Below are 13,313 nucleotides of genomic sequence, written 5' to 3'. Positions count from 1 at the left end.
GCGTTGGATACGCCTACGACCACGATGCATAAAATCCTACGAAACCTCCTGCTTTGCTGTCGATATAAAATCACCCAAGTTCAGAAATTGCTTGCTGCTGACACGCCAGCAAGACAAACCTTAGCTCTGGCCGGCCGGTGTAGCCGTGCGGTTCTAGGCGCTTCAGTCTGGAACCGTGTGGCCGCTACGGTCGCAGGTTCGAATCCTGCCTCGGGCACGAATGTGTGTGATGTCCTTAGGTTAGTTAGGTTTAAGTAGTTCTAAGTTCTAGGGGACTGATGACCGCAGATGTTAAGTCCCATAGTGCTCAGAGCCAATTGAACCATTTGAACCTTAGCTCTGGAACTTCTTGCTCGCGTGAAAGTGGACAACGAATGGCCATGGGACATTCCGTGGAAAGACGAGGCCCATTTCGATCTCCAAGGAACTGCAGAACTGCAGAATATGGAAAACGGAAAATCGGCAAGCACATCAACAGGTACTACTTCGCAGGAGAGCTTATGTAAAGTTTGGAAGGTAGGAGACGAGATACTGGCAGAAGTAAAGCTGTGAGTACCGGGCATGAGTCGTGCTTCGGTAGCTCAGATGGTAGAGCACTTGCCCGCGAAAGGCAAAAGTGCCGAGTTCGAGTCTCGGTCGGGCACACAGTTTTAATCTGCCAGGAAGTTTCATATCAGCGCACACTCCGCTGCAGAGTGAAAATCTCATTCTGGAAACATCCCCCAGGCTGTGGCTAAGCCATGTCTCTGCAATATCTTTTCTTTCAGGAGTGCTAGTTCTGCAAGGTTCGCAGGAGAGATCTGTAAAGTTTGGAAGGTAGGAGACGAGATACTGGCAGAAGTAAAGCTGTGAGTACCGGGCGTGAGTCGTGCTTCGGTAGCTCAGATGGTAGAGCACTTGCCCGCGAAAGGCAAAAGTCCCGAGTTCGAATCTCGGTCGGGCACACAGTTTTAATCTGCCAGGAAGTTTCAGGTACTACTTCATTCTGCAAAGGTGTGTGTTGCTAATTGACGGCATCGCTTTTCGTAGGGCCGTATTTTTTCGCTGAGATAAGTCCTGCGGGTCCTGTTATTTGTACCATCGTTGGTAACTCTGTGAGAGTCTTTTGCTCAAGAATATCATTCGAACCATTCAACAGAGCGGGTGTGCGGGCAGGATCATTTGTATGCAAAGATAGCGCTCCTCCGCATGTTGCATAGCAATTGAAGCGGCTGCTGCAGAGGCATTTCGGGATTGCTAGATTTATCAGCCGTCATTTCCCTACAGCCTGGCCGTCCAGATCACCTGATCTTAATCCGTGTGACTTCTGGCTGTGGGGTTGCCAAAAAGACGTTGCGCTCCAGTTACGAAAGTAGCTGAATAGAAAGCATGCATTGCGCAATGCGTTCTGAACGTGACCGCCGAGACATGTCAATTTGTTGTGGAATATGGTGTTTCTCGATCTCAGTTTGTGACCGAAAACGATGGACAGCATACTGAAAATGTCTTACGCCAGTCTCATGGAAAAAGCAGATAAGAAACCATCTCGCTGGTATCGATACGTAGACGATACATTTGTGGTCTGGCCACATGGTAGAGAAGCCTTAGACGAATTTTTTGATTACCTTAATAATATAAATCCGAGAATCCAGTTTACCATGGAGAGAGAAAACGACAACAAAATACCGTTTTTGGATGTTTTAGTTATGAGACAGACAGATGGAAGGTTGAAACAACAGATTTTTAGAAAAATAACGCACACAGACAGATACTTACATAAAAACTCTAACCACCATCCACAACAAAAGAGAGGTGTGATTAAAAGTCTCGTTGACAGAGCCAGACGGATTTGCACGCCGGAGTATCTAGACGCCGAATTAAAACATCTGAAGCACGCTTTTGAGAAAAATGGCTACGCAAAGAAAGAAGTAAGCAGAATTCTGCACCCAAACAACAAAAAGCCTAAGGACAAGCCCGAAAAACGATGGAAGAATACAGTCTCTCTCCCTTTTATAAAGAAAGTAACGGATTAGATTGGAAAGATTTTAAGTAAACATGATATTAGACCTGTTTTTAGACCAACGAAGAAAATTTGTCATGTTCTCCGGTCTGTAAAAGATAAACGCGCTCCTCTATCAGCCAGTGGCGTATATAAAATTCCGTGTACATGTGGAAAAGTTTATATTGGAACAACAAAAAGAAGAGTAAATACACGGTTAAAGGAACACAGAAGTCTTTGCCGATTAGGAAAAACAGATAAATCGGCTGTAGGAGAACACGCTTTTCAGTCAGGAAATCATCAAGTGAAGTTTTCCGAAACAAAAATTTTATCTACGACGACGAACTATTACCCACGGCTTTGTAGAGAAGCAATTGAAATATATAAACATAGGGATAATTTTAATCGGAAAGAACAGACCATGAAACTTAATGATATTTGGACAGTAGCACTACAGAATTGCTAGACAGTTTTATCCGTGACGAGATCACGATCGATAGTTAAGTTTTATCTCTGACAAAGATTATCTCTGCATATCACGTGTAACTCTGGCCACGCCCACTTTATACGATATATAAGTCGCTCTCAGACGTCCGACCCGTCAGTCGGCGAGACTCACCGGAGGAGAAACACCCCTCTGAAGATGTCCAGCGCAGCTCTGGACGAAACGTTAGGAGCTGAAGAGTTTCATGGACCACGACCTTACATCCCGGAAGGTTTACCAGAAGTCTCATGACAGTTAGAAACCGATGTTGTTTTGCTTTTTATGCGGTTTTTGGCCCCAGGATAGTTAAAAAACCAATGTCATTTTGTTTTTTATGAGGTTCGCACTCGGTGCGACAAGACCTTGCCGTGGTGGATGGGCCTACCTAACAAGCAGCACCACACTGATAACTACCGCACTTATGCAGCCATCCACATTGAACGGTACAGGGCGTAATGTGCAACTCAACCATAGTTGCTGGTAAACCTTTCGGGATGTGAGGTCGTGGTCCGAGAAACTCTTCCGTTCCTGACGTTTCGTCCAGGATTGCGCTGGACATCTTCAGAGACTTGCCGACTCAGCAGAGAAGCGCCTTTGAAGAGGTCCAGTGCAGTCCTGGACGAAACGTCAGGAACGTAAGAGCTTCTCGGAACACGCCCTCACATCCCGAAAGGTTTACTAGGAGCTATGTCATCCGGTCGCAAAAGCCTTCATTCTACGATCAAATCATATTCTGCGTATTGCGATTCATCTGGAATTTGTAGCTAACCCCATTAACTTTAAAACGCTCACAGAGCATTTTTCGTTAATATTTTTTCCCAATGACGTTCTTTCAAATTTGAGCAGTGGTTCTCTTTCTGCAGCACTTGAAACACAAACTTTAATTATGGACACCCTGTATAGGTCTCAATTTTACTTCGTAGATGCATAGTACGAAGTACAAAGTATGTATGTAGTGAGTGAATTATGCGAAGAAGACGTTCGTATATTCGTTTCGCAATCTGTATGCTCCACGACATTTTGTCTTGAGCTAATATTATTAATTGGAAAAATGTAATTATTGGTAACTTATGTAATCAGTGCTACATTCTTACAAAATAGTGACAGTAAAAAGATCTTTCCAAAAATAGTGTTGTTTTGTGACCGAAATTCAAGTGAACTCTTTTTGTTTTTACCCCCAGATAACTGCATTTTACCCCTCAGGGGTAATTACGTTCAGTTTGGGAAGCACTGCTCTACAGGTTAGGAAAATGAGTGTTTAATGTGCCGCAATGCTGCTTTTAGGGTTCTGTACTATAAATGGTAAAAACGGAACCGTTGTAGGATCACATCGGTCTGCATTTGTCTGTCTGAGTGACTGTTCAAAACCCATTTTCTCAGGAAAGAGTAGATGTAGCAAGTTGAAATTTGCCACATAATAAGATCTACCGTCCCTTGGTAATGTAAAAAAGTGACGCTTTTATGTCAGTGCAATCAAAAGATATGGCCATATATGTCACATATTTTGATGTTCGCAAATTCATTCACCAAAACCTACAGAGTAATTCCCTTTGACATAGGATCGTGAAATTTGGCAAGAAGCAAAGTTTCACACTACAAACAAAGGAAGAAATCCGAAACTGATTAATATATAATTATGTTGTTGTAGTTGTCTTCAGTCCAGAGACTGGTTTGATGCAGCTCTCCTTGCTACTCTATCCTGCGCAGGCTTCTTCATCTCCCAGTACCTACCGCAACCTACATCCTTCTGAATCTGCTTAGTGTATTTATCTCTTGGTCTCCCTCTACGATTTGTACCTTTCAACGCTGCCCTCCAATACTAAATTGGTGATCCCTTGTTGTCTCAGAATATGCTCTACCAACCGATCCCTTCTTCTAGTCAAATTGTGCCACAAACTCATCTTCTCTCCAATTCTATTCAATACCTCCCCATTAGTTATGTGATCTACCCATCTAATCTTCAGCATTCTTCTGTACTAACACATTTCGAAGGCTTCTATTCTCTTCTTGTCTATACTATTTATCGTCCACGTTTCACTTCCATACAAGGTTACACTCCATACGAATACTTTCAGAAACGACTTCCTGACACTTAAATCTATACTCGATGTTAACAAATTTCTCTTCTTCTGAAACACTTTCCTTGCCATTGCCAGTCTACATTTTATATCCTCTCTACTTTGACCATCATCAGTTATTTTGCTCCCCAAATACCAGAACTCATCTACTACTTTAAGCGTCTTAATTCCTAATCTAATTCCCGCAGCATCATCCGATTTAATTCGACTGCATTCCATTATCCTCGTTTTGCTTTTGTGATGTTCATCTCATATCCTCCTTTCAAGACACTGTCCATTCCGTTCAACTGCTCTTCCAAGTACTGTGCTGTCTCTGACATGATTACAATGTCATCGGCGAACCTCAAATTTTTTATTCCTTCTCGATGGATTTTAATTCCTACTCCGAATTTTTCTTTTGTTTCCTTTACTGCTTGCTCAGTATACAGATTGAATAACATCGGGGATAGGCTACAACCTGTCTCACTCCCTTCCCAACCACTGCTTCCCTTTCATGCCCCTCGACCCTTATAACTCCCATCTGGTTTCTATACGAATTGTAAATAGCCTTTCGCTCCCTGTATTTTACCCTTGCCACCCTCAGAATTTGAAAGATAGTATTCCAGTCAACACTGTTAAAAGCTTTCTCTAAGTCAACAAAAGCTAGAAACGTAGGTTTACCTTTCCTTAATCTATCTTCTAAGATAAGTAGTAGGGTCAGTATTGCCTCGTGTGTTCCAACATTTCTACGGAATCCAAACTGATCTTCCCCGAGGTCGGCTTCTACCAGTTTTTCCATTCGTCTGTAAAGAATTCACGTTATTATTTTGCAGCCGTGACTCTTTAAACTGATAGTTCGGCAATTTTCATATCTGTCAACACCTGCTTTCTTTGGGATTGGAATTATTATATTCTTCTTGAAGTCTGAGGGTATTTCACCTGTATCTTACATCTTGCTCACCAGATAGTAGAGTTTTGTCACGACTGGGTCTCCCAAGGCCGTCAGTAGTTACAATAGAATGTTGTTTACTCCCGGGGCCTTGTTTCGACTCAGGTCTTTCAGTGCTCTGTCAAACTCTTCACGCAGTAGCAAAGATATGGGCTGCAAATGGGGAAATTCATTGAGATAAGCGACTTTGACGAAGGGCAGATTATTGTTACGCATAACCTGTGAACGAGTATCTCGAAATGGCGAATCTGGTCGAATGTTCACGTGCTACTTTTGTGAGCATCTACGGAAAGAGGTAGAAGGACAGTGAAACTGCCACTAGGCACTAAATGGTTGGACGTCCAAGATTCGTCACAGAATGTGGGATTCGGAGGCTTGTATGCTTTGCAAAGTAGAATAGATGGTGATCTGTGGCTTCCCTGCCGAAAGAGCACAATGCCGGTGCACGCACAAGTGTTTCGGATCACACCGTTCATCGTACATTGTTGAACATGAAGCTCCGCAGGAGACCACCCGTTGGTATTCACATGTTGAGCCAAGGCATCGTCAATTCCAATTGCAGTGGGCACGGGATCATCGGGATTCGACTGTAGATCAATGGAAACGTGTCGGCTCTTCGGGTGAATCACATTTTTGTGTTCGATGGTCGAGACTAGATCGATGGTCGTCTGCACAAACGCCGATCGAGGTGAACGGCGGCTCGAAACGTGTAGCGCGCCACGGACGCAGGCTGGTGCGAGTAGTATTATGGTATGGGAGACATTCCCCTGCATTTGCATGGTTGCATGGGACGTGTGGTAGTAATCGAATACAGGCTGACAGCTGCGATCGACCATGCTCGATGTCTTCCCCGACGGCGATGCCATCTTTCAGTAGTATAACTGTCCGTGTCTCGGAGCCGGAACCGCGCTACAGTGGTCGGAGGAGCATTATACTGAACTCATGATGATGACGCGACGACCAAAATAGCCTCATGTAAACTCTATGGAACCCATCTGGGTCGCTATCGGGCGTCATCATCGCGTACGCAAATCAGCGGTTCATTATTTAGGCGCATTGCATGACCAGTGCGTAGACATCTAATGCAACACACCTCCACCAACCTACCAACGAACTGTCGGATCCCCGAATCAGTGATGTATTTCTTTCCAACGACCGACATTCAAGCTGTTAAGCAGGTGGTTATAATGCTTTGGCTCATAAGTGTTGACAGATATTCTGATACTTGCGAACTCGCACATCAGAATTTAGTGGGTACTTCCCGTTAACGTAGAATTATGAAATTTGGCAAGAAGAAAGCTTTCACAGTACAAGTAGAGGAAAAGAACCAGAAAATTGTTAATCTGTAATTATATTATACGAAAACATTTTTGTTTTGATATTTGTTATCCGTCTTCGAACATGAAATTAAACATTCTCGAAAGTCTTGGAATCCCTGGGGCCGATATCTTGCCAGTATTAATGTCCATAATGTTGTGTCTAGACAAGACAGCCTAGACACAATGAGAGGAAGCCGAAAGGCACGCGCTTAGATCACGCAGGCAAGAGATAGGTCTGTAACAGGATACGTAATGAATGCTATAAAGAAAAGTACGTAGCTTCTGGAATACTTAACTTCAATCCATCCTTTTTGGTACATCTGGAAATTGTGGCGATACAAGTGAGACTCTTTAGATACATGCAATGTTACTAATGGTGCCTTGCTAGGTCGTAGCCATTGACTTAGCTGAAGGCTATTCTAACGATCGGCTCGGCTAATGAGCAATGCTTCATCCATGTAGTCGCTAGCAAAGTCGTCCGTACAACTGGGGCGAGTGCTAGTCCGTATCTCGAGACCTGCCTTGTGGTGGCGCTCGGTCTGCGATCCCTGACAGTGGCGACACGCGGGTCCGACATGTACTAATGGACCGCGGCCGATTTAAAACTACCACCTAGCAAGTGTGGTGTCTGGCGGTAACACCACACATAACAAGCAAAAATTGTTGCAATCCTCGATTTCCGGAACGGATAAAATGTCTGCTTGCATAGTTAACTTGGTCAGGAACACAAAATTCGCGAGTCCTACTTGGACCTGGTCAGGTTTTATTATCTCATTCGGTGGCTTCTATTGATTTAGATGTGGAAGTGAAACTCTTGGCTAATCACTTGTATATGTTACAGGAAGATTAGGGCTTACCGGGGCCGTCGTCGATAAGGGCAACAGACAGGGAGAGAATAAGCTACACTACTGGCCATTAAAATTGCTACACCACGAAGATGACGTGCTACAGACGCGAAATTTAACCGACAGGAAGAAGATGCTGTGATATGCAACTGATTAGCTTTTCAGAGCATTCACACATCGTTGCCGCCGGTAGCGACACCTACAACGTGCTGACATGAGGAAAGTTTCCAAACGATTTCTCATACACAAACAGCAGTAAACCGGCATTGCCTGGTGAAACGTTGTTGTGATGCCTCGTGTAAGGAGGAGAAATGCGTAAATGCGTACCATTAAGTTTCCGACTTTGATAAAGGTCGAATTGTAACCTATCACGATTGCGGTTTATCGTATCGCGACATTGCTGCTCGCGTTGGTGGAGATCCAATGACTGTTACCAGAATATGGAATCGGTGGGTTCAGGAGGGTAATACGGAACGCCGTGCTGGATCTCAACGGCCTCGTATCACTAGCAGTCGAGATGACAGGCATCTTATCCGCATGGCTGTAACGGATCGTGCAGCCACGTCTCGATCCCTGAGTCAACAGATGGGGACGTTTCCAAGACAACAACCATCTGCACGAACAGTTCATGACGTTTGCAGCAGCATGGACTATCGGCTCGGAGACCATGGCTGCGGTTACCCTTGACGCTGCATCACAGACAGGAGCGCCTGCGATAGTGTACTCAACGACGAACGTGGGTGCACGAATGGCAAAACGTCATTTTTTCGGACGAATCCAGGTTCTGTTTATAGCATCATGATGGTCGCATCCGTGTGAACGCAAATTGGCAGCGTGCATTTGTCATCGCCATACTGGCGTATCACCCGGCGTGATGGTATGGGTTACACGTCTCGGTCACCTCTTGTTCGCATTGACGGCACTTTGAACAGTGGACGTTACGTTTACGTGTTATGACCCGTGGCTCTACCCTTCATTCGATCCCTGCGAAACCCTACATTTCAGAAGGGTAATGCACGACCGCATGTTGCAGGTCTTGTACGGGCCGTTCTGGATACAGAAAATGTTCGACTGCTGCCCCGGCCAGCACATTCTCCAGATCTCTCACCAATTGAAAACTTCTGGTCAATGGTGGCCGAGCAACTGGCTCGTCCCAATACGCCAGTCACTACTCTCGATGAACTGTGGTATTGCGTTGAAGCTGCATGGGCAGCTGTACCTGTACACGCCATCCAAGCCGTGTTTGACTCAATGTCCAGGCGTATCAAGGCCGTTATTACTACCAGAGGTGGTTGTTCTGGGTACTGATTTCTCAGGATCTATGCACCCAAATTGCGTGAAAATGTAATCACATATCAGTTCTAGTATAATATATGTGTCCAATGAATACCCGTTTATCGTCTGCATTTCTTCTTGGTGTAGCAGTTATAATGGCCAGTAGTGTAGATTTCAACAGGGACGGGAAAATAAATGTATCGTCTCCTTTTCGAAGTCAGATGGAGGGACTGGCGCGCGTGACTATCGTTTGTGAGCCCGGCGCTTCTCGCAGACCACCTGTGGTGTAGCAGTGTAGCCCCGTGCTAAGGCTGGCGAGCATTCGCAATTCATGAGTCGGCGACCGCCGCACGTGTGTTCGCCCACACGGACTCACATAGGCAGAAACTGCAGCTGCAGGTGCCGCACCTGTGGAGGGTGCGACACACGTGAAGGCGATGCTCGACACGAACGACTGCATGGTTGGCTGTGGACACGACTCCACTACACGTCCGAACCATCCCATTTGTTATTTACGCGCTGGGAGACAAAGTCACTGAGTATTTCATTCAACGTCCTCTTCTCAGAAATATCTTGCGTAATGAGTTCTTAAAGGCACAGCAGTTCAACTTTCTATGCAATTAAATAAAAGGAAAGGGAGCTCTTTGTTCCACGCAGCCTCTCTGCTACGTCCCTGAAGTTGCTTTGGGAAGAGAAAAAAATAAACTCTAGTTAAACCCAGCAGGAAACAGGAAGTAGTTAGTGGAAGATCAAAGAAGCTTCGTCAAAGTACGGGCGATACCTTGACTTTACAACAAAACTAACTAATATGTCACTTGCAAAAATGCGAAACTATCTGCGTGATATATAGGGTGTTCCAAAAAAGTGTCAAATACTTTGAGAGGTGGTAGTAATCATGATAACAAGAAAATGCATACTTTCCGAAATAAACACGTGTTTATATGTAAAGCTGAGCGTCGCTTGATTGCGGATATTAGCACAGTCGTAGCATTGGCGCTCCGTAAAATGTGTCGGCAGGGTATTATGATGTCTTACTCACAGTACTCCTCCGGCCGGGGTGGACGAGAGGTTCTAGGCGCTTCAGTCTGGAACCGCGCTGCTGCTACGCTCGCAGGTTCGAATCCTGCCTCGGGCATGGATGTGTATGATGTCCTTAGGTTAGTTAGGTTTAAGTAGTTTGTAACCTCCCCACAAAAATGTTGGATAAAAATAATGGAAATGGAACCAAGCATAACCTCCCAACAAAATAATGTTTAATAAAAAATGTGAAATGGAACCATGCGTAAACTCCCCACACAAAAAATTAAGGAATGATAATTGACCAAAAACCACACAAAAATATTAATTAGATAATGAACCATGAACTGAATGTAACATCTGAACAGAAATAATTAAACTTGATAAATTCTATAAGGGCAGCAGCGCTGACCTTCGGCCCTGTATTCTGAATAACGAAAGCAAAATTCTTACCTCAATAAAAAACTGCATCTATATCTGCTCTTATCTATCGACACAGCTTCGTGCAATGCTGGCGTATATTAAATTTTGATTCTTGGAGGAAATGCACAGGAAGTATTCTTTAAATTGAAATGAATGTTTTTCTTTTAAAAAAGTTACTTTACAAAAAATTATTATTGGGGCATTTTTTGAACAAATTAATTACAATTAACATACATTACTAGATGTGCGCAATGCTGCTTCATTACCTTCTACAACAATACTCATCGTCCACCACAATCATGACCAGAGTCGAAAGAAGAGCACGCCGCCGACGCATGCCGACGTCTGCTCAGTACAACCGTCCACTCGCTACTCCCGTATCCGACTGACTACTACTGCAGACAGAGTACAACTGCTCCTGCCGACTCGCTACACGCAACTACTGTCGTCTCCCGCGGTCAAACGCAGACTAGCAACGATAGATAACTATCTGGTCAGAGATTCTGCCGGCCGGAGTGGCCGCGAGGTTAAAGGCGCTGCAGTCTGGAACCGCACGACCGCTACGGTCGCAGGTTCCAATCCTGCCTCGGGCATGGATGTGTGTGATGTCCTTAGGTTAGTTAGGTTTAAGTAGTTCTAAGTTCTTGGGGACTGATAACCTTAGAAGTTAAGTCCCATAGTGCTCAGAGCCATTTGAACCACAGTACTCTACCTACCATTAGGTTCAAATGGTTCAAATGGCTCTGAGCTCTATGGGACTTAACATCTGAGGTCACGAGTCCCCTAGACTTAGAACTACGTAAACCTAACTAACCTGAGGACATCACACACATCCATGCCCGAGGCAGGATTCGAACCCGCGACCGTAGCAGCCGCGTGGTTTCCGACTGAAGCGCCTAGAACTGCTCGACCACAACATTCGGCTACCATTAGGTGGTCCTCAGTCAGTTGTGTGGTTCGAGTCGTGTTGTAGGCTGCGTTAGTTTTCGTCGTGTTTGTGTGCCTTGTTGTACAATACGGTCAATCCTGGGTACGTATCATGGTGTTTTACCTTCTTCCAAACGCTTATTGTCTTATGTGCTTATCATTATTGCGCTGTTTGTACGTACAGATAGTGTACTACAGGTACATTCTCTCTCTTCCACCACTTGTTAGCAATGGAAGCATACTACTCGAAATGTGAAATGGCGGATATGATATTCTCCTATGCTTTAGTTAATGGACGTAACCTGCGAGCCAGTGCAATCTACGCTGAAAAACATCCATCCCTCTGATAAGCTGTCGGCAGACTTCTCCAGCGTCTGAGGGACGTATAGACTCTTGCAACTCTGAGGACTGACAGTGAAAAACCCCGCGCAGTCCGCACGCCTGACATGGAGGAGCGTGCGATGCATTCCGTGGAAGAAACTCGTGGGACCAGTGTGCGACGATTAGCAGCAGCAGAAGGCCTGTCTCTATCTCTTATCTTGGGGGTAAATCATGAACAATTGCTGTACACATATCATCTACAGTGCCGTCGGGCTCTAAAGCCATACTGTCATCATAGCAGACGGCGGTTGTGTCATGGCTGTTGCAGAAGTGCACCGCAGATCCACTGTTCACATCCAAGATTTCATTTACCGATGTGGCAGGGTTCACAAGAGATGGTGATGTGAGTTTCCATAACCAGCATGTATGGGCAGATGTAAATCCCCAGGCAATTCAGGTCAACACGGGTCCTCAATCAACGTATGGGCAGGCGTACTTAGCGATAGACTAATACGGCCATACGTTCTACCACAAGGGTTAACTGGGGCTCATTAGCTGGACTTTCTCATTAAAGTATTGCCTACCTGAAACCTGGTGGTAGTCAAGGGAAGGCAGGCATCCGTTACGATTGTGGACGGAGCCGTAATCAGTTACTATTGGTTGCCTTTTACAGTTACACACAATTTATTTTAAACCAGTAATTCCAGACTCAACAGTAAATAAAAAATTAATGAAGGAATAAACAACTGTGTAAATAATCGTGTTTCAAGTGAGTTACAATTTAGCAAATCACCTTTAAATACAGATACAACAGATAATGTTTTAAAAGCAAACCACTGTGATCTGGGCAGAAGGCCTTACACGCCAGGAATGGCAATAAATTAAGAATTGTTTAAAACTCGCTGCAACTTACAAATGACAGGTATTGAAACATTAAAGGCAAGTCGCCACAAACACCGCAGACGGCATCAGGCGCCAGGAATGGCAGTAAATAAGGTTTTAAAGGCTTACTGCGTAAATACAAATACCAAATTAGAACCTTGATGCAAAAGACCACAATCACGGATGGGGGCCTTACAAGCCAGGAACGGCAATAATAAAAAAAAAATTTTGAAACCTGCTGTAAAACAGCAAATACTATAGCAAAAGGTAATTAAAAAAGCAGGTAACTGATCCAGACGGTGCTCCAGGAATCGACCTATGAGAAGGTCCGGCAACAAACACTTTCACGAGCGATGAGATTGGCAGCTAAGAGTTGCATTCACTTCGCAAGATGGTAACTCAGACTAATGGCAGTCTAACGAACAACTAATGATAATCTTGCTGAAGCTACCTGACGTCCGATAAACCAAATGCAACGATGGAACAATACGCCAAAGCCGGAACCGGCGGCCTGCACTACGCCCCTAGTATACTGTGTTTAGAGTGCCTGGAACGAGAAAGGAATCATTACCACAGAGTAGAAGAATCACCAACCGGCCTACAATCAAGAAAGCTGACAAAACTACACGTCTTACCGGACAGCAGCGGCAAGGCGAGGAAACGTACACTGCCGTTACATACACTAACCCTCAGGGCAGGTAACTGGGGCGTTAGCGGCCACCAGGAAAGAAAAATTACCGCTGGTTAAACTTAACAAACTGTAACAAGTTGAAGGCAGTAAATAGTAATAAGAAGTCGAGGAAAGCTAATCAGATCCGCCTTCCCCAAGCACTCCA

Source organism: Schistocerca americana, chromosome 1 (assembly GCF_021461395.2).
Source record: "Schistocerca americana isolate TAMUIC-IGC-003095 chromosome 1, iqSchAmer2.1, whole genome shotgun sequence".
Taxonomy (NCBI): Eukaryota; Metazoa; Arthropoda; class Insecta; order Orthoptera; family Acrididae; genus Schistocerca; species Schistocerca americana.
This window is presented reverse-complemented; position numbering follows the sequence as displayed.